At 33.6% G+C, this 26,728-nt stretch overlaps 1 protein-coding gene across 22 annotated transcripts in view; it reads right to left on the reverse strand.

Moving 5' to 3' along the window:
* GULP1 (GULP PTB domain containing engulfment adaptor 1) overlaps window positions 1-26,728 on the reverse strand; it is a 288,807-nt gene that overhangs the window by 127,161 nt on the left and 134,918 nt on the right. For 2 of the 22 annotated variants that reach the window (XM_017545030.1, XM_017545021.1), the window contains exons 1-2: window positions 9,900-9,910; window positions 8,219-8,226 (exon numbers count right to left, since the gene is read on the reverse strand). The exons of the other annotated variants lie outside the window; for them this stretch is intronic. The gene's annotated coding sequence lies outside the window, so the exon portion shown is untranslated. Of the gene's footprint in view, window positions 1-8,218; window positions 8,227-9,899; window positions 9,911-26,728 lie in introns of those variants that run through there. 22 annotated transcript variants of the gene reach the window in all.

Raw genomic sequence — 26,728 nt, forward strand, 5'->3', positions numbered from 1 at the left:
ATATTTTTTCTAGAATATATCTGGCAAGAATATTTTCCAAACTTGAAGGAGAAATAAACCCTTTACCAGACAAACAAAAGCTGAGGGATTGCATCAACGCCAGACCTGTCCCACAAGAAATGCTAAAGGGAGTACTTAAATCATAAAGAAAAAGATGTTAATGAACAATAAATAATCACTTGAAGGTACAAAAGTCACTGGTAATAGTAAGTACATAGAAAAACAACAGAATATTATAACACTGTAATCATGGAATATGAACTACTCTTAGGAAGAAAAACTAAATAATAATCCAATCAAAAATAATAACTGCAACAGCTTTTTAAGAAAAAATAAAACAATAATATATAAGTTGTAACAAAAAATTAAAAGAAAACAAGGGTATGAAGTTGTGGCATTGAGTCCTTATAGGCTTCCTTTCCTTGTTATATCAGCTTAAAATAATGGGTTATAAGATAGTGTTTGCAAGCTTCATGATAACCTCAAAGCAAAAAAACTATGTAATGGATACACAAAAAAATAAAAAAAAAACAAGAAACTAAATCATATCACCAGAAAAAATCACCTTCAATAAAAGCAAAACAGGAAAAAACTATAAGAAGAGACAAAGAAGTTCACTATATAATAATGAAGGGGTCTATTCAGCAAAAGGATATAACAATTTTAAATGTATATGAACCCAACACTGGATCACCCAGATATATGAAGCAAATATTATTAGAACTAAAGACATAGACTTTAATCTAATAATAGCTGGAGACTTAAACACCCCACTGTCAGCATTGGAAATGTCTTCCAAACAGAAAATAAAGAAACTTCAAACTTAATCTGCACTCTAGACCAAATGGAACAGGTATTCATAGAACATTTCATCCAATGGCTGCAGAATACACTTTCTGTTCTGCAAAATATGAAACATTTTCAAGGATAAACCACGTTAAGTCACAAAACAAGTCTTAAAATATTCAAAAAAATTGAAATAATATCAAGCACCTCTTCTGACCACGATGGCATAAAAGTAGAAATGAATAACAAGAGAAAATTTGGAAGCTATACAAAGACATAAAAATTACACTATATGCTCCGGGATGACCAGTGAGTCAATGAGGAAACTAAGCAGAAAGTTGAAAGATTTGTTGAAACAAATGACAATGAAAACACAACATACCAAAACACATAGAATATAGCAAAAGCAGTACTAAGCAGGAAGTTTATATGTAAGTGACTCCAACAAAAAAGAAGAAAAACCTCAAATAAATAATGTAATCAGACATCTTAAGGAACCAGAAAAACAAGAACAAACCAAACCCAAAATCAGTAGAAGAGAAGAAATAATAAAGATCAAGCAGAAATAAATGAAATTAAAATGAAGAAAACTATATAAAAAAATCAATGAAACAAAAAGTTATTTTTTGAAAAGTTAAATAAAATTGACAAACCTTTATGCAGACTGAGAAAATGTAAATAAAACCAGAGATGAAAAAGAAAATTTTACGACTGCTATCCCAGAAATTCAAAGGATTAGTGGCTACTATGAGCTACTATGTCTAGAACAAATGGACAAATTCCTAGACATATACCACCTACCAGGATTGAATCAGGAAGAAATTCAAAACCTGAATACAGCGATAACAAGTAACAAGACTAATGCCATAATTAAAAGGCTCCCAGGGCCAGGCACGGTAGCTCATGCCTATAATCCCAGAGCTTTGGGAGGCCAAGGCAGGTGGATCACCTGAGGTCAGGAGTCTGAGATGAGCCTGACCAACATGAAGAAATCCCATCTCTACTAAACATCAAAATTAGCCAGGAATAGTGGTGCATACCTGTAATCCCAACCACTCGAGAGGCTGAGGCAGGAAAATCATTTGAACCTGGGAGGCAGAGGTTGCAGTGAGCCAAAAGTTGGGGTGAGCCAAAATCATGCCATTACACTCCAGCCTGTGCAACAAGAGCAAAACTCTGTCTCAAAAAAAAAAAAAAGGCTCCTAGTAAAATGAAGCCCAGGACCCAATGGCTTCGCTGTTGAATCCTACCAAACATTTAAAGAACTAATACCAATACTACTCAAACTATTCGAAAAATCAGAAGTAGAGGGAATACTTCTAAACTTCTTCTGTGAGGACAGGATTATTCTGATAAAACCAGACAAAGGCACGTCCAAAATAAATAAATAAACAAATAAAAACAAACTAAAACTGTAGACCAACATCACTGATGAATATTGATGCAAAAATCCTCAACAAAATGATAGCAAACCAAATTCAACAATACATTTAAAAGAGTATTCATTATGCCCAAGTTTACCCCTAGGATGCAATAATGGTTTAACATATGCAAATAAATCAATCTGCTACATCATACAAACAGACTGAAGGATAAAAATCACATGATCATTGCAATTGATGCTGAAAAAGCATTTGATAAAATTCAACATCCCTTCATCATAAAAAAAAAAAAAAACTCTCAAAAACTGGGTATAGAAAGAACATACCTCAATATAATAAAAACCATATATGACAGACTCACAGCTAGTGTTATACTGAATAGAGCCTTTCCTCTGAAATCTGGAATACAACAAGGAGGCATACTTTCCCCACTGTTATTTCGAACAGTACTGGAAGTCCTAGTTAGAGAAATCAGACAAGAGGAAGAAATAAAGAGCATCAAAAATGGAAAGGAAGAAGTCAAACTATCTTTGTTTGCAGATGAAAGGATCTTACATTTAGAAAAACCTAAACACTCCACAAAAACAAAAACAACAAAGTATTAGAATTCATAAATTCAGTAAAATTTCAAACACAAAAATCAACATACAAAATTCGACAGCATTTTTATCTGCCAACAGTAAACAACCTAAAAAAGTCAAAAAAAGATTTCAATTTACAATAGCCACAGGTAAATTTAAATAACTAGGAATTAACTTAACCAAAGAAGTGAAAGATCTCTATAATGAAGACTAAAACACCAATGAGAAAAGCTAAAGAAAACACCAGAAAATGGAAAGATATTCCATGTTAATGGGTTGGAAGAATCAATATTGTTAAAATGTACATACTACCCTAAAGCAATCTACAGATTCAATGTAATCTCTATCAAAATACCAATGATATTCTTCAAAGAAATAGAAAACAACTATCCTGAAATTTATATGAAACCACACAGGACCCACAGTAGCCAAAGCTATCTTAAGCAAAAAGAACAAAAATGGAGGAATCACATTACCTGACTTCAAATTGTACTGCAAAGCTATAGCGACCAAAACAGCATGGTACTGGCATAAAAACAGACACATAGACAAATGAAACATGATAGAGAACCCAGAAACAAATCCACACACCTACAGTAAACACATTTTGTATAAAAGTGCCAGGAACATACACTGAGAAAAAGACAGTTTCTTCAATAAATGGTGCTGGGAAAACTGAATATCTATATGAAGAAGAATGAAACTACATCTCTATCTTTTGCCATATACAAACATCAAATCAATATAGGCAAATACTTAAATCTAAGACTTCAAATTATGAAACTACTATAAGAAAACATTGGGGAAAACATCCAGGACATTGATTTAGGCAAAAATTTCCTTAGTAATAACCTACAAGTACAGGCAACCAAACCAAAATGAACAAATGGACAAAGTTCAAAAGCTTCTACACAGCAAAGGAAACAATCAACAAGGTGAAGAGACAACCCACAGAATGGGATAAAATATTTACAAACTACCCATTTGACAAGAAATTAATAACCAGAATATATAAGGAGCTCAAACAACTCTGTAGGAAAAAAAAATCTAATAATCTGATGAAAAAATAAGCAAAAGATTTGAATAGATATTTCTCAAAAGGAGACGCAAAAATGATAAATAGGCATATGAAAAAGATGTAGTTTCTGTAGCCTCAGAAATTACATTCTTTCCCTCCCATTAAAATGGCTTATATCCAAAAGACTGGCAATAAAAATATGCTGGCAAGAATGTGAAGAAAAATAAACCCTCCTACATTGTTGGTGGAAATGTAAATTAATACAACCACTATGAAGAGCAGTTTGGAAGTTCCTCAAAATACTAAAAATAGAGCTACCATATGTTCCAGCAATCCCACTTCTATGTATATACTGAAAAGAAAGGAAATCAGTGTATCAACACGGTAACTGCACTTTCATGTTTGTTGCACCTCTGTTCACAATAGGCAAGAACTGGAAGCAACCTAAGTATCAACAGATAAATGGATAAAAAGAAATGTGGCAGTTATACACAGTGGAGTACCATCCAGCTGTAAAAAGAATGAGATATAGTCATTTGCAACAACTGGATGGAAATGGAAGTCACTATGTTGAATGAAATAGTCCAGGCACAGAAAGACAAACATCTCATAATCTTACTTATTTGTGAGATCTCAAAATCAAAACAACTTAACCTACGGAGGCAGGCAGTAGAATCATGGATACCAGGGGATGAGAAGTGATGGGAAGCAGAGTATAGGGATGAGGGTAAAGTGCTGTGAGGGAGGTGGAGAAAGTTAATGGGTACAAAAAAAAAAAAAAATTAGAATAAATGAATAAGACTTTTGATAGCACAACAGGATGTCTATAGTCAGTAGTAATTTAAGTTTATATTGTTAAATAGCTAAGAGTATAATTAGATTGTCTATAACACAAAGGATAAATGCTTGAAAAAATGGATAGCCCATTTTCCATGGTATAATTATTACGCATACATGCCTGCATTAAAATGCTTCATGTACCCCATAAATATATATACTTACTATGGACCCATAAAAATTAAAAATAAAAATAAAATCGCCTGACTAGTGTGGGTAGACATTTGCATTGTATTTTCAGAGGACACGCGGCTGGAATAGTCAACTGGTTGAAAGAAATAAAGTAAAGAAGTAGAGAAACTCAAGGAATTTTGCTTTAAATGGAAACAGAGAAATGAGGCAGGAAATGGAGGCTGACATAAGACTCAAAACTAGACATTTTAGGGGAGAACTATTGAATATATATTTATGCTGATGGGAAAATTATGTTAACAGGAGAAAACTGATGATACAGAAAAGAGAGAGCATAAGTGCAAGAAGAAATTCTTTGAGAAAGCAAGAGGGAATATGGTCAAAGAGAAGGCCCTGTCCTTAGATGAACAGAAGCAATTCACTCAGCATAAGAGAAGGGAAGGCTGACTCATGGAAACATATTAAAATACCTAATAGTTTGGTTGACTGGGTGATGGGAAAATGTAGATCTATCTTCCAATTACATGTATTTTCTCCGTAAATAAGGAGTAGGTATTAGCTCTGAGTATGATGACGGGGTATAAGGACTCAAGAACAGAAAAGGATGGTTGTTCAGGCAGAAAATAGTCATCTTAAATGGAAGAGTGAATGGAAGAGGTAAGAAGGTTAAATTTCTGCAAAATTATAACGACCTTATGATGACTGCAATCCAAATGTAAGATAACTAATAAACTTAGTTATATGAGTTTGTGGGAATGCATGTGTGTGGGGTTTGTTCCGCCACATCGTTTGCTTAAATAGAAAAGTGCATAGTCATTAACAGGGGTTAAGATTTTTTCATACAAGTAAGAAAGAAGAAAGGGCAAAGATGTCTTAATAAATTATATCTCTATATTGAAATAAAATTTACCTTTAAAACTAATCCAGCCCTAGAAACTAATCAGTTATGCATCCTCTTCTTATCATATCTCTTTATTGTATTTGTATTAGTCCATTTTCATGCTGCTGATACATACCTGAGACTGGGCAATTTACAAGAGAAAGAGGTTTAATTGGATTCACTGTTCCATGTGGCTGGGGAGGCAGTCAAGTTGAGTACTTTTGAGCAATTTATGCAGAGAAAAAGATAATAATTTAAACTACACATAGGCCATTGCTCTCTGCATCTTGGAATATGTCAATAACTGTTATTATTTAGCCTTTACTCAATGAAACGCCAAGGGAACACTCAGAGTCTCCACATACTCCAATATTTGTGATAAATATTTGGGCTGTTGCATAACTCTAGCTTAATGTCCAAAATCTTAAGAGATAGGGGCACTGAATCATATCCATCAATCTATATGAATTCCAAGTCCTATAAAAGTGTAAATACAATGTGTTACTATGAAGACACTCATGTAAACATTTCCATGAAGGCCTAAAGGGGGCAAAAGATCTAGAATAAAAAATACTTTAGGATAAAATACTTTTAAAGAACAGCAATAATATTAATATTTTAAACATTTACATTTCTAAATAGATCAATAGTCTGGAATTCCTTCCCATTTTAACGGTGCTTTGAATATCTACACTCACACATAAAATTAAAAGTATTTTAAATTAACATTTTGTAAATTGGCTTATTTCAACACATAAACAGATGTCTGTGGTAGATAAATACATGAAAGACAAAAGTGAGTAATTCTGTATTTAAAAAAAGGGGGTAGTGGCTCACACCTGTAATCCTAGCACTTTGGGAGGCTGAGATGGGAGGATCACTTCAGCCCAGGAGTTGGAGGCCAGCCTGAGCAACACAGTGAGACCCTACCTTAAAAAGTAAAAATGGGCAAATACACTTTTTGTTAGGAATGGGAATTCAACTTGACTATTTTACAAACAATATTCCAAAAAGGTATATTTCATATTTCTGCTGTGTTATTTACTATGTAATCTTGTAAGTGCTAATAGTTTTAATATGACTTACTACCTTTGAAATATACCCTATTATTTATTAATAAACCTTTGAAATATACCCTATTATTATATTAATTAAATATTCAAATTCTACCTCTATAAACAAGAATTCTGTTAGAAACTGTGGGAGAAACAGACAAGGTGGGAAACTCGATTCTTGTCATGTAATACCCCAAAGTGACACTGTGGATTGCTTTGAACTAGTGCTTCTTAAGTAGGTAGAAGCACATGTCATAGTATCCACAGTTGGGGCAGGGCAAGGGACCTAACATTTGTTGTTTTGAAAGACATATAAACAGTGTATTTATTATGCTTACAATAGGAAATACAGGAATAAAGTTCTATAGATTGTTGAGGAGTGAGAATTGCAGAAGATAAAATGAGAAAATATTCTTAAATAACATAGGTTGGAACGTTCATAAATATGTGGGGAAAAACACAATCTCTTTATAATTCTTGGCATCTACAAAGGAGACTTGAACTATGTGATCTGAGTCCACCTCTTTATTTTGCATTTTTATATCCTAAAATTGTTGTCAGGTGGAATCCCCCTAGGCCTGATGTGCTTTCAGGCCAGTGACCTGGAGGTGAAAAACCTCCTGGTTCTCTGATTCATCTATGGAAATAAACACTGGCTTCTGGATCTGGTGCTTTCTTTCCTTTCATTATTCTCAACACATAAAAAGAGGAGTCACAAAGCCTAATCTTCAGATTTAGTGACAACTAGACAGAAAAGGCACAAGTCTGGGAATGACAAGATTGGTTGGTTCCTACCTTTTTCAACTTAGAAAGCTAAGTGTGAATATTAGAAAATACTAAATGCTATAGTGTGTATACTTACATTTTTAATGATCCAAAATTATAAAAATATTCAATTATAAAATAATTCATCCTAATTCTGCACATCTTTACTTTTCAAAGCTTACTTCTTCCACTAGAGAAATGTCCTATTTAAAATATATTTACTGTCACAAATTGAGGTCTATATTTGCTTTCATAATAAGCTTTAATTTTCTGTATGTTAATGACAGATATATTTCTCACATACATAGAAATCAACTGCTTCAATGTATCCCAATTACATTAGTGCAACTTAAAATGTATTTTTTTCCTATTTTAATCTGGCAGTGATATCAAAGAGAAGAATAAACTGTAAAGAGAAAAAGAAGAGAATTCACAGTTACACACTTTACAAAGTTCAGGCAAAGCACACTTTAAAACTGTATTTTAAATTTTGACATTAATAGTGAAAAAAACAACAAAAAGCCTAAATTAAAATAATCATTTTTAAACTTATGAGAATATCCGTAAAATGTAAACAAACTTTGAATGCTGGAAACTATTCACTGAACTCATCTAATAAAATAAACAGCAGATAATAATTACTTAATGATAAAAATGTAGTATATGTACTGTTACAAAGATGTCCTGTCTTAGTAGAAGTAAAATAATAACTTTCTTTTAAAGAGAAATAAACCTGGAATTTTCTCATGTTTCCAATGCTTTGCCTTTTTTTTCCTATTAACATTCTGTTCTCATAATGCAAACCATATGTAACAACATGCAGCCCAAGCTCATTTCTTTAACATCACACAAATATGCTCACTCAGCAATCCAACAAAATTGAATATCTGTGAATGTTTTTGATCATTTCTATGCCAACATTGGTCAGGTAAAGTGAAACAACGTGCTTTCCTCCAGAATATATCATGTGTCTTACATCATAAATTGTTAGGCAAAATTAAGTAAAAAAGTAGCATTTAAAAACAATTCACATTTAGAAATCATCAGCAAAATACAATGTTAATTTAGATACCAACGGTGCTTTGTTTTCAGCTAAAAAGAATCACTAAATTTTGGAGTTTAAATGGAAGTATATATCCATTTACTAATTGAGGAATTTGCTACAAGGTAAAGGCAATACTTCCTACTTGCTTGGCAGAAATCAGGAAATGAGACAGGGAAATGTTGTTGCTGAAGCTTAATGATTCGCAGCTGTGAGACAGATGGTGTCTGAATTGCAATCCTTGTTGTATAGTAAAGTTGAGGCTCCTGAAACATGGAGTAATCCTACTTTTGCTTCTGTGAGTCCCGTTTTATACTACAAAAGAGCAATTCTTTTGGAAAGTTTATTAAGAACAAATGCATTTAATAAGCAGAAAATATCTTTGTCTTAAAAAGAAATGTTGTCCTAATATGCTTTTTTAAATAATTGTTTCAAAAAGAAATTGTCATACCCTAATATTCTTTTTTTAATATTATGTAAAACATTCTAAATGAAAGAGAGTTAAAAAAAGTGGTAATAATTCATCTGGGCCCACTGGATGCATTCATTTTAGCATTCAGGGAAAAATATATAATTGTACAAGCATAGATGAATATAATGTATATATCTGTACAGTGATTAGAAAAACACTACTTTTTTAATACTAAAGAAGTCATTTAAAAATATGCACAGTAAGCTACTTTCCTACATCTAATTATTCCAGGCAACTATTATTCCCCTAATTCAAATATTGACTGGAAATGGTTTAAAAAGAATGCTTGGCTGGGCAAAGTGGCTCACGCCTGTAATCCAAGCACTTTGGAGGCCAAGGCGGGCGGATCACCTGAGGTCGGGAGTTCAAGACCAGCCTGACCAACATGGTGAAACCCTGTCTTTATAAAAAAAGAAAAAAAAAAGAATGCTTATAATATTCTTATATAATTTAACAGTATTATATACACTTAATATGTAAATATTATTTACTATATTAATTGAGTGATCACATATATAAATATTATGATAAGAATAGTAATTAGACAACAAACATATGTAAACCTGAAAGAAAGTCCCTACTTTCTCATCAGGAAACATAATTATTTTCATCATGTTATGTAAATCTTAAATAACCTGGAATAGTGCCAGAAATATAGCACAAGATCACCAAAGTATCTTTCTCAATGGTGTTGGTGAGGATAATGTAAAAATATTTTGGACAATTTCTTCATATCATGTACATTATTGTCTTAGATATCATTAATTTGTATGTATTAATATGTAAACTGTAAGTTTGCAGCATTTGGTTAGATTTAAAATACATTAGCTGAAATCTAAATGTGTGCTATCAAAAGAGGAGAAGAAAAGAAGAAAATCAGAGCCAAGAACAGCTTTCTAAATATCTGAACGAAGTAAAAAATGAATAAACTCTATCAAGCCATTTGAACTATTGCTAAAACCTACCTCCTTTAAAGTTCAAGGAAAACCAATTTCTCACTGAATTTGCCAATAATGTGGCAATAATTCATTTTTGCCATAATCTCATACAATCCTTCCAATGCATTATTTCCAGGCATGATTCCAAGATGCTGAATCCCAGAGTAGCAATGGGAATTGCTTTACAATCTTTCCCATTAGCAGAAATATATTTTCATTTGAAAAGTGCACAGCAAAAAATGTCTACTTTAAATTTTAGCTTTATCATTGTGCTCCATACCTTATACTGCATGCAACAACCCATGGAAGTAATGATATTTCACAATGCTCATGTCATCTGTATCCTGATACTTTTATAGCTGAGTTCCATAATGCTATCGCCAGAAGTATATTTACTACCTGATTAGTGTTAATTCTACACAATATCCTTAGTAAGCCAAATAAATAGATGTATTGGGGTTGCAGGCCAAAGCTGCAAATCACAGAAACTCAATTGGGGTAGGAAAGGAATATAAAGAAAAGTTGTATGGAAGACAAAACAAGAAAAAATAATAAAACAGAACCCACTGAAATACATTTCCTACCCCTGAGGTTAGCTTTAGTACTTGATAAGATAAATGAAAACAGAATTACTACAGGACTAACATATTTTTGAAAGATAAATACTCTGATTTTCTGCAAGGCTGGGGAAAATGGGATTAGAAAAGACAAATACTGAATTTAGGAATAACACATTTAGGTTCAGTAAACATCTACTATGTGCCTATTCTGTCCCAGGCTCTGCACATGTAGGCACTTTCACATATTTTCTGAGTTTGGCTGTTTTTCTTTGTTTGTTTGTTTTGTTTCTATAAAGGAATATCTGAAACTGGGTAATTTATAAAGAAAATAGGTGTTATCGGCTCATAGTTCTGCAGGCTGTCCAAGCATGGCACTGGCATCTTCTCAGCTTCCAGGGAGACCTCCAGGAGCTTTTACTCATGGCAGAAGGCAAAACAGGAGCAGGTATATCACATGGCCAGAGAAGGAGGAACAGGGGGAGGAGAGGTGCCACCTACTTTAAGCCACGGCATCTCATGAGAACTCATTTACTATCATTAGGACAGTCCCAAACCATGAAGAATCTACCCAGATGACTCAAACACCTCCCATATCTCATGAGAACTCAGGCCTCACCTCTGAAATTGAGGATTACCTTTCAATTTGAGATTTGGGCAGAACAAATACCCAAACCATATCACATACGTTCTCCTTTAATGCAGTCATTTTGTGAAGCAGGTAAAACAACTCCTATTTTATGGATGATGATGCATAGGTCCAATGTAAGTTCTAAATATATCCAAGATCATACAACTGGTAAGACACTGAATATCTGACTCCAGCTCTTCTAATGGCAAGCTCAGGAGATTTTAGCACTATATTAAAAATGCCATAAAAATTTGATTCTCATAATGTGTTTTCCAAAGGAAAATAATTTTGTTAAGTAAAATATTTATTTTACTATTTTTTTTACTGTTTTTAAACTGATTTATTCTTTTCTGTAACATGGAAAAATTATTTCTGGGATAATATCATAGAACAAAAGTTGAAGTAAAAAAAAAAAAAGAAATAATATGGTTCCTGATGATTATAACAGTGTAGGACAAAGAATTTCACAAATATTTCCTAAAACTAGATATTATTAATAATTCTTTTACACTTGCTGTCCATTATCTATCTAAACTTTATCAAACATTCTGAAATGCTTCTGATTTGCTCTTCTACCATCATAAGTGATCAAACTTCCATACATTCCACTGTTTCAGAATCCAAACTATATTTCTGACTTTACCACCTTTGTTTGGACCCGGCACAGACTACGTGTTCTAATGTTTCAAATTATGTCTTCACTCTATGTGTCTGATTTTTGGCTTTGACCAGAATGATCTCTATATTCCTACAGAAGCATCAATCACTGATGTTTCATTTATGCTTTCTCTTGAAAACAATGGGTCTCAATTCTTTACCCCACAAAACTTATAGTGATCAATAATAAGAAAACAACACACATTTAGAGCATCATGCAGGCTATGAGTATGGAATAAAATAAAACCACCAGGTTCACAGAGTAGCTAAAATTCTTCATTTCAATCTCATTTGCATGGAGCGCTGAAGAGTTAATATACTATATATTTGGCACCTAGTATCTGTATAGCAAAGCACACCAGTACTTTAAATATAGCATCTCATTTATTTCTCAAAATAATATTTTCAAAATGGTAGCAATACAATATGATTGCATCTGGACTAATGTAGCAGGATGACTGGCCAGCCCTGACCACCCTGGGCACATGTCCTCAGGGTCTTCTGAGGGCTGTGTCATGGGCCATGGTCACTCATGTTTGGCTCAGAATAAATCTCTTCAAATATTTTACAGAAGTTGACTCTTTCTGTTGACACTTCTAAATGAAAGTGACCAAAGCAACTTTTATTCCCAAATCTGTCAAATGTCTAGCAAGAAATACCAATATATCATTAAGTAAAACCATACTTCATTTAAGTTCAAACACTGATTTTCTTTGTATATAAATTAATATTTGCTGTTTTAAAGTCCTGCTTGATAAACATGTCAAAAACTGAAAGGATCCTAGTGTACATAAGAAACACTGGCACCGAAGCCATTTAAATCAGGCAAGTCATTTGTGGCAGAGAGAGACAATCCAGTAACCTAAATCCAGTCAGAACAGCAGAATCCAAATACAAAAACCCAACAAACAAAGTTGAACTCAAGAGTCTAGGAAGTTAGAATTGTGCCCAATGCAAAATTGTATGCTGCCACCTAAGGGTAGCTAAACTTGGATTCCATTTGTTTTTGTAAGGATACTTTGGAGATGCAAGTAAGAGGCTCAACAAAAGTGGTTCTGTAGCATCTTATTATCTCATTTTACAAGAAATCAGAAAGTCAGTGGTTCCAGGGTTGGTAAATACCTCAGCAAATAGCTATTGTCCAGAAGCCTACTGTTTTCAATTCAGTTGTCCCATCCTCCACATGATGACTTTTGTCTTTAGGTTGTTCCACTGTCACAAGTTGGCTGTCTCTATTTAGCTAATCATACATAAATGCAGACAGAACAATATCTCATTTTATTACATGAAAAACTGTCTAGAAGCTCCTGAGCAAAAATTGGTCTCATGATTAGATGATGAGCTCCCTCAAAAAACAGGAAATAAATATGGGTCATTTTAGCCTTTCTAGGAGATAGCAGACTCATTGACAAGAAAGGCTAGAGGAATGGCTGAAGAATGGGCAGGTAATAGTGTCTACCATATGTAAATCGGTGATCATAAACAAGTTTACAGACCTTAAATGATCATTCCTTGCAACAGAGACTGAAGTTAAATCCTAAAATTACCTCACATGCTCACGTTTTCTTTACTACCTTTCCCCAACCATCTATACAATATATCAGGAGATTAGAAAACCTGCTTAAATTCCTAGGATTAATAATAATCTAGAATGGTAAGAAAATAGCAGAATAATAGAACATGAATAAGATTTTAAAATATCATTTTCATTGCCAAACAACACTGTTCTAAATAACCCCCAAATCCAGGACTTCTACTAAAAACTAGTTGTGGACACTACTCATAATTTATTGACTGCTTATAATCTGTGAAGTACTGTGCTTATCTGGTATCATGACAGACCTGGAGAAGAGTCTATGGGGAGTGGTAGGAAATAAAAATAAATATAAGAGATAGGGTAATGTCTCAAACATGTCTTTTCCTTTGTTAACCCTATGCATTTTTCAAAAATATTTATTTTTATCAAAGCTATTGGTTGCAAGAGCACTTAGTATATGCTAATTTTTGCAGTAGACAGACAGTCCTTGCTTTAGTCACTCATAAGCCATTTGAGTCACCTGCCATTGCTGTCTCTGAATCTCTCTTCCAAAGAAATGCATGCTCTGTATGTCTTTCATGCTTTCAGTGTTTTTGTTTCTGTCCTTTTTAACAATTCCTCATTTTTTTTAATTGTAATTTTCATTTATCTAGGGACCTAGACAGATTGCAAGACAGAGTTGGCAAGCTGAGAAAGAAACCTAGAATTGAGAAAAGGCTGAGTGACATCAAACGTCAAGGTTTATGCACTCGGCACAGCAGGAAACATCTGAGAGCCTGGGATCCATGAACTAAGACTATGGAGATACTGAAAATTCAGTGTCTGCATAAACTAGGAAACTTTTCTTTCCCTCTTTGAAAATTATAATGTTATATTTTACAACTAATTTGACAGAAAATTAGAATATTAACATTAAAAAATAGCAGGTGACAATCAGTTGAGTCTGCTTTAAAGTTTCTTCATATTCTCATAACATTAACATTCAAAGTCTACTATTTATTATACAAGATTCTAAAAACAAATATTTGGTAAGCCCATGTCACTCTCAATGTTAGGTGAAGGTGTAGGCTATTTTTAGTAAACTCTGTCTAAAACTTCACAGACAACATGGAGAGGATTTGCTGTCCTGAAATGCACAATATCAGAATTCAATATAAAATGTACTGACCGCTTATAATCTAGAAAGTACTGAACTTGGCATTTTTCATCACACTAGCCCAGTTATTTGCTGAGGACTGGAGTGCACATAGAATATAGGAAATTACTATGATACAATGTGGGCATGGTTAACTGTCATGTGGCTGTAAGAGAAAGGAGTGGCCCAGAAGCTCAGGGTAAGCAGAAATCACTCTGGCTTACGGACGAGTCAGCTTTTCCAATTATATTTCAGGAAGAAAAAGTACTTTGACAGATAATGATATTAGATATTGATCAAGTAAAATGTGTTTTCTCAATATTAATCGTGCAGCAAAGACCAGTGTAGTATAATTTGTTTTTTTTTAAATATTTAAATTGACAGATGAAATTATATGTATTTATCATGTGCACCATAGTGTTTTGAAATATTTATATTGTGGGATCACTAAATCTAGCTACTTAACATATGAATTACTTCACATGGTTATCATGGTGAGAATACTTTTGTATCCATAACTTTTCAAGAATACAGTATGTTATTAACTACAGTCATCATATTGTGCAACAGATTATTTGAACTTATTCCACCTATTTAATTGAAATTCTGTATCGTTAGAGAGTAGCATATTTGAATAAGGGGAGTTTACAAGGCAGGAAGATCAGCTAAAGGTATATGCAATAGTCTGGGCTGGAGATAATACAACTAAAGCGACAAAGAAAAGAAGATGCTAGAAACTGGCCATGAGTACTAGGAAAGAAAATAGGATGCCACCGTGGATTTTTAAAAATCTTTCCAAAAGTATATTTTTGGGATGGAAAAAAATATGCAATTGACTTTCCCTTTCTGAAGAAAAACAAATATGATTACAATTGCTACTCTTAATTGAAATATTTAAATTCCATCCTAAACTATAGTTAGAATTAGAAATTCATTTTTTTTTCATTTAAGCTATTTAAATGCCATAGGAAGTCCTATTTAATGTCTACAATGTGATAGATGTGGCGTTAGATCAGACTTTAAACATTCAGGAGGCTTCACGAATCAGGAAGTAAAATAAGCATGTTAGTCATGCCAGCTACAACACAATAGGGGCAGCAAGGCTTGTAGGAAACTAGAAGCACTGGTCCAATTGGAAGGCATCTGGCTAACCACTGTGCTAGCAGGTAGGTCAGGAAAGGGTGAAGCTTCCTGCTTTAGCTAAGTGTACCATATCTCTCTGGATACTTGGTAATTCTTATTTATATCTCTGGTGTATCTTCTCCCAAAGACCATTATACAAATTCAATAGGGTTTCAAACATGAATAGTTTTAACAGTTAAAACTATGAACAATTAAGGGATTTTTGTTGTTGCAGCTGTTTTCTCCTTCATAAGGCATCTGAATTTTCAGTCTCCTTAGACTGTTTACCCAACTGTATATTTTGTTTCCTTGATAACTCCTCTCTGGTACAAAGTTGAAAGACAGTCTGCTTTTCAGAGGGAGAAAGCTCTGATGGGGAAGCTGAGAGAAGGAACAGAATCTGATCTTCCAAATAAGATTCAAAGTCATGAATTTTATAGTGCCATTACTTAATTAGCTAAGCACATAAAAGCTACTTTGATTCAGCTGTGTCATATCATAAGATATTAACAGCTATTAGTTTTTACTATAAGCCAAGCACCATTCCATGCATTTTATAACTCAATTTTACAGATGAGGAAAGAGAGTTGGATAAATTTGTCTAAAATGATTTAAGTAGTAAGGGGGATATTTGGGCCCAGACTCTCTAGTGCATGCTATTTTCCCAAAAGTATCTCAGCACTTACCTAGGAGCCAAAATTAAAACAAACTAACAAAAAGACTTCTAGATAATTGAGATATTTCTCAAAAGTTTCTTAGAAAGCGCTTTTATTTTTTAAAATATAACATCTAAATGCCTTTATATTCAGAGAGCAAATTGGCTATCCATTATAACGACTTTATTAAATTCCCCCTCTTCATTTTGTAAACTGCTCAGAATGTAGCTATTAATGTTAATGACTTTGGATATGACTTGAAGATTCATATGCCCTAAATACACTTACTGGTTGTGACTACCAGTCATAAGTAAAGACCAAAATAACAACAAAAGGAACCACATTACCTTATGGGCAGAAAATTGTATTTGCACACTTGAGTTTCTATATATTATTCAAAAGCATCAAATGGAATAAAATTTATTTTGACCTTTATTATAAAATTAAAATGTCACTAAGCATTGTTTTAATTTCAAATGTGTCCATTGTTTTACTTTTCACTCAAATAATTTAACCTGTGTAATTATTCTTAGAATAATAATTTTACTGGTACTCTTAAAACAAAAGTACATTTCCATTCACTGACATTTGATATTTTTCACCCATTTTTTAAAGGCTATTTTTTAGGTTTTTGAAATCCACAGATCTTAAACTGTTAACACATCACTGCAAAGTCTAACTCAAAATGTATGTTTGTCCAGGAAACAGAAGCCATTTTATATCTGTTGCATTCTTTAACTCATAAAACTCTGTTGGTCAGGGCTCTAACAGATCCAAATATAGGAAGATCAATTCTAGCTCATGCAAGAAAGAGAGTTTCTACTGGCTCATTTAATCAAACCACAGCAGGTGCGAAGATCAGTGGTGGACCTCACTGGGCCTGGGCTCAAGGTAGACTGAAACACATCAAGCTTCTCTTTTCTCCATCTTGTGACTCAATCTTAATTTTATGAAGATAGGAAGATGTTCAGGCTCCCTCTTTTAGATATCTTTCTAGAAGATTCACTGTGGCTAGACATTTGAGCCTCAATGCAAACACCCCTTACAAAGGTTCCCAGACATCAGGTAGTACAGCCCAAGTCTGAGCAGCAACAAGGTTGATAAGAGCCCTAGCTCTATGGAAAACAAACAGGAACACTGCTGGATTTGGAAAATGGCAAAGCTCAGTGGAAATCTCAGCTCTGAATTGTAGTGGGTGGTTTAGGTTAAATATTAACCCTCCTCAGCCTCAGCTTCCTAAACTCTACAGATCACAATAAATATTTACTTTTCCAACACAATTCAATGAAAAGCATGTAAAGGGTGTGTAGAAAGCCTGGTATATGGTTTCAACTTATATGTGCTGGGAGACTTGAAAATAAGAGGAAACTTGTGGTTTCCTCTAAGCAGATGGATTCTGAAAGGACCAAACACAAGGGCAAGTATTTTGTAAATATTAAAGCACTATGTAGATATTAGGTATATTATATTCACCTCCAAATACTGACTTGTGAAGTTTATCCACCACAAATTGGACCAGTGCTATCTACCTGGCCCAGGAGAGCTTAGGATGCTATTCTAAAGCCTTTGCCTTCTAATATGCAAACCAAGCCAGGATAGGAACCACTACCTACATCTCTTTTGCCCCACTCCTCCTCCTACAATTCCTAGTACCATTCTGAGCAGAGAATAAAGGCATACATCCGAAGAATGACTAAGATTTATTCCATCATCTTGATATTGACAGAAAAAAATTTTCCCAATATAGCAGTGGAATCTCATCCTCTTTTTTACCAAAAATATTACATATAGTAAAGTATTGAGGAATGAAGTATATTATGGTTCTGCTTTCAAGCTGATAACAAACAACTAGCCTTGGATATTTTAAGTACCTTCTGTTTATTGCAAAAATAATATGACTGAGGCAGGAGAAACCCTTGAATCTTGGAGGTGGAGGTTGCAGTGAGCCAAGATAGCGCCACTGTACTCCAGCCTGGGCGACAAACCAAGACTCTGTCTCAAAAAATAATAACATGAAATGGCTAGTGAAAACTATAGTTAGTAAAAATATGTAGCCATAACACAAACAATGTAAGCAGTATATTAAAGACAGGAGTTATTTCAAAGTTGAAATACTACAATATCAAAATGAACGTTTGCATGAGTGTGATCCTTCCCAAAATTCATTAATGCCCTATGTAACCTTGAAGACTAAGGTACTCCCCTTTTGTAACTTTTAAAATAGGTATGTTTTAGACCACCTGGCTTTGATCTTAATTTTAGAATGGAACCTTTCTACAGTTAAGTTCAGCACTTGAATGACGTGTGAAAGAAGCTTTAATTCTCTGCCCTCAATCTGATGCAAAATGATTGCTACAGCTTCCAAACAATAAATTTGTTTTTAGGTAATGAACACTGTGAATCATGCTTCTTTATCTGATCTGGCTGTTAGAAATATTAAACCCACATTTGTGGCCCAATTTTTGCAAATGTGATACAGCTCCAGCATATGCATTTCATAATACACCAGCTCTTTTTAGCTTTACTTTTTTAAAAATGTATCTCCTCTCTGTTATTTCCTTAATTTTGAATTCTTTAGATGTTTTGGTTGTACTGTATTTTGGAAAAATATAGGATATGCATAAATGAGTACGTTTTAAATGATTTCCCCTTTCCGTTGTCTAGTACTACTTGATGTAAGGCAGTCTCATTTAATTATGCTTTTCCTGCATCTCCTTATTCATAAAAAGTGATCAATATAGGTTGTCTCTGATATTTTACTTTCCACTTTGATTTTTTTCATGATAAAGGCATATTACAAATTTTGAGAAATAGAGAGATATAGGAAGATAAAATTAAAGCACCCTCCCCACAGTTTAACTGGTGTTCCCCTCACCACGTCGCGCAGTTACCTCCCACCACCAGACCCATGTCCTGACCACTGATAGCAATTTGGTGTATAATATTACAGAACACACACACACACACACATATACACATACCAGTAGCATGTGTGTATATGTGTACACACATGCATAGTCTTTTACTCACATCTCACATTTTTAAAGGCCAATTACCATTCCATTGTCTGGATACATTATAATTTATTTAACCAATTAATAGATATTCAGGGATTGGAGATATAGAGGGAACGGTGTGAATGACATTCTTATACATATACAGGTCTTTCTCTGCTTATGCATTTTGGCAGAACTTTTTTTCCTTCTAACTTTAATTTGCAACCAGACAGGAATTTAGAAAATAAAGATGATTAAAATGCCATACAAAATGAAAACTTGTGCTTTAAGGTTTCTTCATTTGTAAAATTCATCTGTTTTAAATTTTAATCTTTATGAAATGCATCCCTTTCCAACTCCAGTGGCTTTTGCTTTCTCTGAATTTACTTTTCTCTGGAAAGTTGAGATTATTGTTATGGTAATATACAAATGATTATATAATCATTAATAATTTATTAGTCATATATTATATATTTAATATAATTATTAAAAGAATTATATAATGCACCACATATATAATATATGTAATCTATCTATCTATCACACTCTTGATATGACTTCATGATGACAGGCTTTGAGGTTGGGGATGGGACCTGCATTAGTGATACTACTAGTGCATGCCTGGTGGGGTTTTAGAAGATGAAATGCAAGTGCAAGTGGGGGCTGAAATGCATTTGCACAACTGCTTTTTAATTCTGTTTGTCCTGGATAAGATTTTATATTAATCTTAGTGGGTTTCTCGAACCACTCTAGAAGTATATACTAGAACTCCCATCACTGTATTTTTATTTTTTATGTATTTTTTTTAACTTTTAATTTAGGTTTACGGTACATGTGCAGGTTTGTTATATCAGTAAAGTCATGTTACAGGGGTTTGTTTTACAGATTATTTCATCACCCAGATGCTAAGCATAGTACCTAACAGGTATTTTTCTGATCCTCTCCCTCCTCCCACTCTCTACCCCTAAGTAGGCCCTGGTGTCTGTTGTTCCCCTCTTTGTGTCATGAGTTATCATCATCTTGCTTCTACTTATAAGTGAGATTATATGGTATTTGGTTTTCTGTTCCTAAGTTAGTTTGCTAAAAGTAACAGCCTCCAGTTCCACCCATACTCCCGCAAAAGACATGATCTTCTTTTTTATGACTGCATAATATTCCATGGTGTATATATACCATATTTTCTTTATCCAGTCTGTCATTGATGGGCATTTAGGATGAGTCCATGTCTTTGTTACTGTGAATAGTGCTGCAATGAACATTCACATGCATGTGTCTTTATGGTAGAATGATTTATATTACTTTGGGTGTATACTCAGTAATGGGGTTGCAGGGTTGAATGCTAGTTCTGCTTTTAGCTCTTTGAAGAATCACCACACTGCTTTCCAGTAAGTTAGTAAATTTTCTTCCAGAAAGTTGGGAAGAATAGTAATACTGTCACAATTCATTCTTATTTTTGAAAAGCACTCTTACCAAAAACCCCACCAGGTATGCACTAGTAGTATCACCTATTCATTAATTAATAACTTATTAAATCCTGTGATACTATGTATTTTGGGGAATCGAAGCAAGCAGAACCTTAATTTGAAGAGATGGCAGTTCACAGGAAAATATTTTCTATGTACACACATACAAATAAGAAGAATGAAAGTATCAAAAGAGACATGTAGATAAAGTAATATTAAAGTAGAGAAGATAATTCCATCTGAGAGGGACACTGAAAGAAAGCCTTGAAGAAATCACCTCTTCCTTTTTCCTTTCCTTCTTCCCTACTGTCCTTCTTTTATTCCTTTCTTCCTTCCTCCCTTTCACAAATACTTATTGAGCATCTTCTCTGTTTCCAGGCATTGATCTGAGTGCTGGGAGATAGTAGTGAAGAAGACAGACAAACTCCCTGCTCTCATGCAGACAACATTCGGGTGGGGGGAAGGAGGCAGTGATAAAATAAATATATAACAGTTTTAATCAGTGAAAAAAAAACACTGCAAGAAATAAGGCAGAGTAAAAGGTTACAAAGTGATATGGCTGGGCATAATTTTAGATCTGAGGGTGGTTGGATGGTAGATAAGAAAGATAATTTGAATTTTGAGTAAAGATTTGAGTGAAGTGAATCAGTAAGTAAAGGAGATTTGTGACAAGACGAAGAGGAAAACACAGCCTGGTATTTTTTTAAATTGTAATGAAGCTGCATGCAGCAGTATGCAGGTAACAGGAAAGTAGTAGGACGCAGCCAAAAGGACCAGATCCTGGAGGGCCCTGTAAACACAGTAAGGAATGTGGATTCTGTCCCAAGTATAATAGGAAGACATTAGATTTGAGCAAGAGGTGATATGATCGTTTTGTTTAAAAATATGATTATGACAATTAAATGGAAAATAGACCATCGGAGAGGAGAGGAGTGGAGTGCAGTGCAAGAGTGGAAGGAAGGAGGCCAAGTAGGAGGCCTGGTGAAATGAGAACTGAAGGTAGTTTGGTCTAGGGTATTGACAGTGTAGAAATAACAAAGGGTGAGATTTTGCATATATTTTGAAGGTGAAACCAGTAAATCTCACTAATGGATGGACTGTGGGATGCAGATATGAGAGGAGGTGAGACATTAGTGATGATCCCTGGACTCATGGGGAGAGTGAGTAGAAGTAAACCTGGGTGGCGGAAGAAGGGAAAGCTGTGAGTCAAGACTTCTCTTCTGGACACTTGTAACACAATTATATTCTAGTTCTATGCTTGAATATCACTTTTGATCTGGGGAAGAAAAAAAAACTTTTGTTTAAAAACACAATTTTTTGGCTGAGTGCAGTGGCTCACACCTGTAATCCCAGCACTTTGGGAGGTTGAGGTGGGTGTATCACAAGGTCAGGAGATCAAAACCATCCTGGCTAACATGGTGAAACCCCATCTCTACTAAAGATACAAAAAAAAAAAAAAATAGCCGGGTGTAGTGACACACGCCTGTAATCCTAGCAACTCAGGAGGCTGAGGCAGGACAATCACTTGAACCCAGGAGGCAGAGGTTGCAGTGAGCTGAGATTGCACCACTGCACTCCAGCCTGGGCGACAGAGCGAGACTTTTCAGTATATATATATATATATATGCATACACACACACACACACACACACATATGTGTATATATATACACACACACACATATATATATATAATGTGTATATATATATATGTATATATATATTATTATTATTTTTTTAAAAAGACCCCAGTATCTGTTCTTTCCTTCATACTTGAGGGCTGGTTCCAACTAGAACAAAGAAAGAAGCTATGTGGAAATGCAGCTTGACCACATTTTTCTTTTCTCCAACCACAAAAACCAGGGAGTAGGACATCTTAACATGCATTGTGCTTAATTCTCATATTGCTTTAATCCCTTCCTGACCTAGCCTATGATAGTGCATTTTCATTTTACAAATGGAAAAATAAAAGTAAAATCGCGGTAATGTTTAAAAAGAATAAAGTCACTGTTAAAGCTAGAAAGATTATATAATTGATTTGATTTAACAATGTACATATTGGACATATTTAGGTTGACAAGATCTGATTTATAGGTTGCCTAAAATAAATATATTTCTATATTATTATTCAAATTATTGAGTTTTTTGTGGTTTTCTACTGCATATGATTTTTTTACATTCATCAAGTGACAGTACGAATTGTTAATATGTAAATATTTAGCTTCCAACATCAAAATGTATTTTCCTTACATTGAAATCATTTTATTTTCTTGAAGTAACAAAATATTTGCATTAAAGGTCATTAAATATAATGGTTATAAAATGATAACAAAGAAAATAATAAGAAATGAACAAATAAATTGATATATAATTTTAAATCCTTTACTGGAGGGGGAGGGCAAAGGAAGATAATAAATACATCATGACAACCAGAAAGTAGATATGTTTAACTGGTGATCTAAAGACATAGTTTCATGTACATCTGGGTGATTAATGTATCTTACATTATTATATGTGATTTTGTTTCATAAGATATACTAGTAGCTGACTTTTCTTTGATGTTAGAACTACTGACGATAGTTTTGAAGATACATTTTCTTCAAATCTCATTTTTTAAAAAGTATTTTATGCTGATGTAACTTACAAGTCCAAGTACTTTGATTGCCAAACAAATACTGAAGCCAAAGTGGGAAAAGAAATGCTTTTTCACCTCTAAATAGAACAAACAGATGATCGCAGTGTATAATCAATTCTAACTTCAGCTTGGTATGTACAACTGCCAATTAGATCGTTTGAGCTCTGAATTTTAAAGAGTCCTAAAGAGCATTTGCAAACAGAAGGAAACAATTTAGATTTTAATACTCTTCATTCCTTGGAAACAAAATATAACCTGGAAAGCAAGTTTTGCATTTCTATGAAAGATTCAGGAACATTTCTTCATGATATTCATCCTATCAGTAAACAAATATTAACAAATAATATGAAAAGCAGAATGTGATAGTTTTCACATACTAAAAACAAGGATATATTAGAAAAGTTGTACCAGAACTGGTATGGTAAAGCTAACAAAAGAAGATAAAACCACAGTGGATAATGCTGTGGTCCAGGTAAGTGAAAACACATGTTAGTTTATTACAGAACAGCTACATTTTATTGTTTTTATTTATGTGCCAAGTGCAAAAGATCTATGGATAGAAATGGAGACATATAGTACCTATTAAAGTAGTTCACTACCTAAAAAGTGGTTTCTAAAATGTTTTCTTCATGAAGACTATTATGTAAAAAATGAGCACATGCCCCAAAATATGTAAAAATTAATATATACTTACAAAACACATATTATACTCAATTTAAAACTGTATGTATAAACTACCTTTAAAATTAGTGCATATGTTATGAAATATACCTGATAATACAAACCAAAAGGTAAGCAATAAAAAATAATTTTTAATACAAATTTTAGTTTCTCTTTCTCCTTGAATTTCCTGTAGGGATCCATGTTTGCCAGTTTAGAAATCAAGTGTAAAAGAATATAGATAATAAAATGTACTGGTTGCTATAATGGAAACATGAGCCGGTTTCTATAATGAGAGCTTAGGAGATTCAGCTAAATCAGTGAGAAATATAATTTTAAATTAAAATGATGAGGGACTGAGGGCCTATACTTTGATATAGGAATATCATACCTATGATGCTGTAGTCTTGTGTTACTATTGTATATTACTTCCTGTTAAACTATGTTAATATACAAAACTTTAATTAAAGGATTTTAGGGAAAGATAATCATGGTGGCTAGTTTGAGAATTCCTCCACAAAGATAATACAACTAGGATAGCAAAACAACAAAAACAAAAACAGGAACAAAATCTACAACAAAACTAGGTGACAAGTTGTGATGGATGGAATTTTTAAATGGATCCCAGGATTCTTGCCTTCCTGGTGTACACACCCTGTGTAAACTCTCCCCTTGAGGGTGGAAAGGACCTTTGCGTATAATGGAATATCATAGCCAAGATTACCTTAAGTTACATGGTAAAGATGGAGAGGTTTTGTAGATGTAATTAAGGTCTCAAAACAGTTGATTTTGAGTTAAACAAAAGAGAAATTAACATGAGTAGACCTGGCTTAATCAAGTGAGATTCATTAAAAGAAGGACTGGGCGTTATTAAAGAAAAGAAAGAGACTCTCCTGGCCTTGTGGAAGGAAACAGCCATGTTATGAACTGCCTGTGGAGAAAACCCATTCTTTCCCTAAAATTAGAGACTCCAAAAAGTACAGCTTTTCTCTCTCCTTTAAGGACTCTGACAGCTGCCATGAATTGCACAGCTGCATGCAAAGAAATAAATTCCAACAACCTGAGCGATCTCTGAAGCAGATCCTTCTCTAATAGAGGCCACAGATGAGAATAGAGCACAGAAAACGCCTTTATTTCAGCCGGACAATACCTTCCAACAAGGATATAGGTATGGTAAGTCTGTTGGACTTCAATAAACGAAAATTGTGAGGTAATAAATGGCTGTAATTTTAAGCGGCCAAGTGTATTATGTGGCATATAATTTGTTATAAGACATAGAAAATTAATGAAGAAGCTACCTTAAGGATTCTCAAATTGGAATTGAGTGAGGGAAAGCCATTAATAGCCAGAAGACACTCATGGTATCAGCATCAGTCTTGGAGAAAATAAAAGATACCAAAAGCCCATTTAACATAGCAAAATAGCCAATAGGTTGTCAATGTGATCAGCAGTAATTGAGAGGGCATTTTCTATGCCAATTCACTGGCAAGGTTTGTGTTTGTTGTTCAGATAAAAAATAGTTGGAACAATCTGAATCCTATGAATTCCCAAAAGCTACTTTTCAGAACAAAGTCTCACATTAAAGATAAACTTTGGAAATAAAAAACAACCAAGACAAATTGGAATAAGAGTAATTGAAGAACAAGTCTAGAAAAACATTGAGAAGAAGACAAGGCCAGGATAAATGTGAAAGTGTGAAGCTGTATTATTATGTATAAAAACCACCAGAATAGGGAGTTTTAAAATTATAAAGATAGAAAAGAAATTGTAAGCCACTACCTTTGTTTAAAATTCTAGAAAGTCTAATCTCAGGTCAAAAATTAAAAATGAATAAAACATTGTGTTCACATCTTATGTAAAGTTGTAACAAGATTATAAAAGAAAATAAGGAGAAAACAACCTACCTACCGGAAATGAAAGCATGCAAAAAAAAGAACTGTCAACAAATCAGATTGAAACTCTAGCCTAATTTTTTTAAATGAGCTAAAGCAATTAAGAAAACAATAGAAGATATGAAAAAACAATGAAAATTAGGAAAACTCAGAAATAGGGTGATAAAACTCAGGAAATTTAAAATTAAGGAAAGTAAGTGATTTCCAAAAGGAAAAATGAATCCAAAAGAATGCAAACAAAATGGGTAGTACTATAAAAACCAAAAATATGAACATAAAAAATGTTTTAACTAAAATAAGTAAAGAAAGTGATACAAATGATTCAAAAGGATGTCACAAACATGAAAGTTAGGGAAAAAACCCAACATACCAGAAGACTCCTTAAAGAAGAAAACCAAAACAAGAGGCAGAATGGATACTAAAATTAAAAATTAAAAAATACTTTAAGTTAAAAACATGTACATATGAAGAGAACGTTGTAAACTTGGGCAAAGTCACCATAAAAACCAAGAAGGAAACATAATCTACCCTAATTCTAGCAAAATTTTAAAATAACAACAACAAATAAAAAGCAAAGAAAAAGAACTTTGAGAATGTAGGAAAAAACTCCAAGGCATTTATAAAGGAGAAAAAAAACAGTAATCAAATTTTGACATCACTGACAGCAAATGCTTTACGGCAGAATACAATTGAAGGAATAAAAATAAAAGATAATTTTAGATCACACAAGTAACTCTGAAATATGAAGGTGCAAATCAACTGTTTTCTGCATGTGAGGCTAAGGAAATATTATCCAATCAGCTCTTCCTATACTATCATCTTCAGGCATCCAAACTATCTGGAAAAACGGTGACATAATGCTATTATCTTCACTAGAAATTTCCAATTAAAAAAAAAAAA

The sequence above is a fragment of the Cebus imitator genome, unplaced genomic scaffold (assembly GCF_001604975.1).
Source record: "Cebus imitator isolate Cc_AM_T3 unplaced genomic scaffold, Cebus_imitator-1.0 Scaffold176, whole genome shotgun sequence".
In the NCBI taxonomy this organism is placed as follows: Eukaryota; Metazoa; Chordata; class Mammalia; order Primates; family Cebidae; genus Cebus; species Cebus imitator.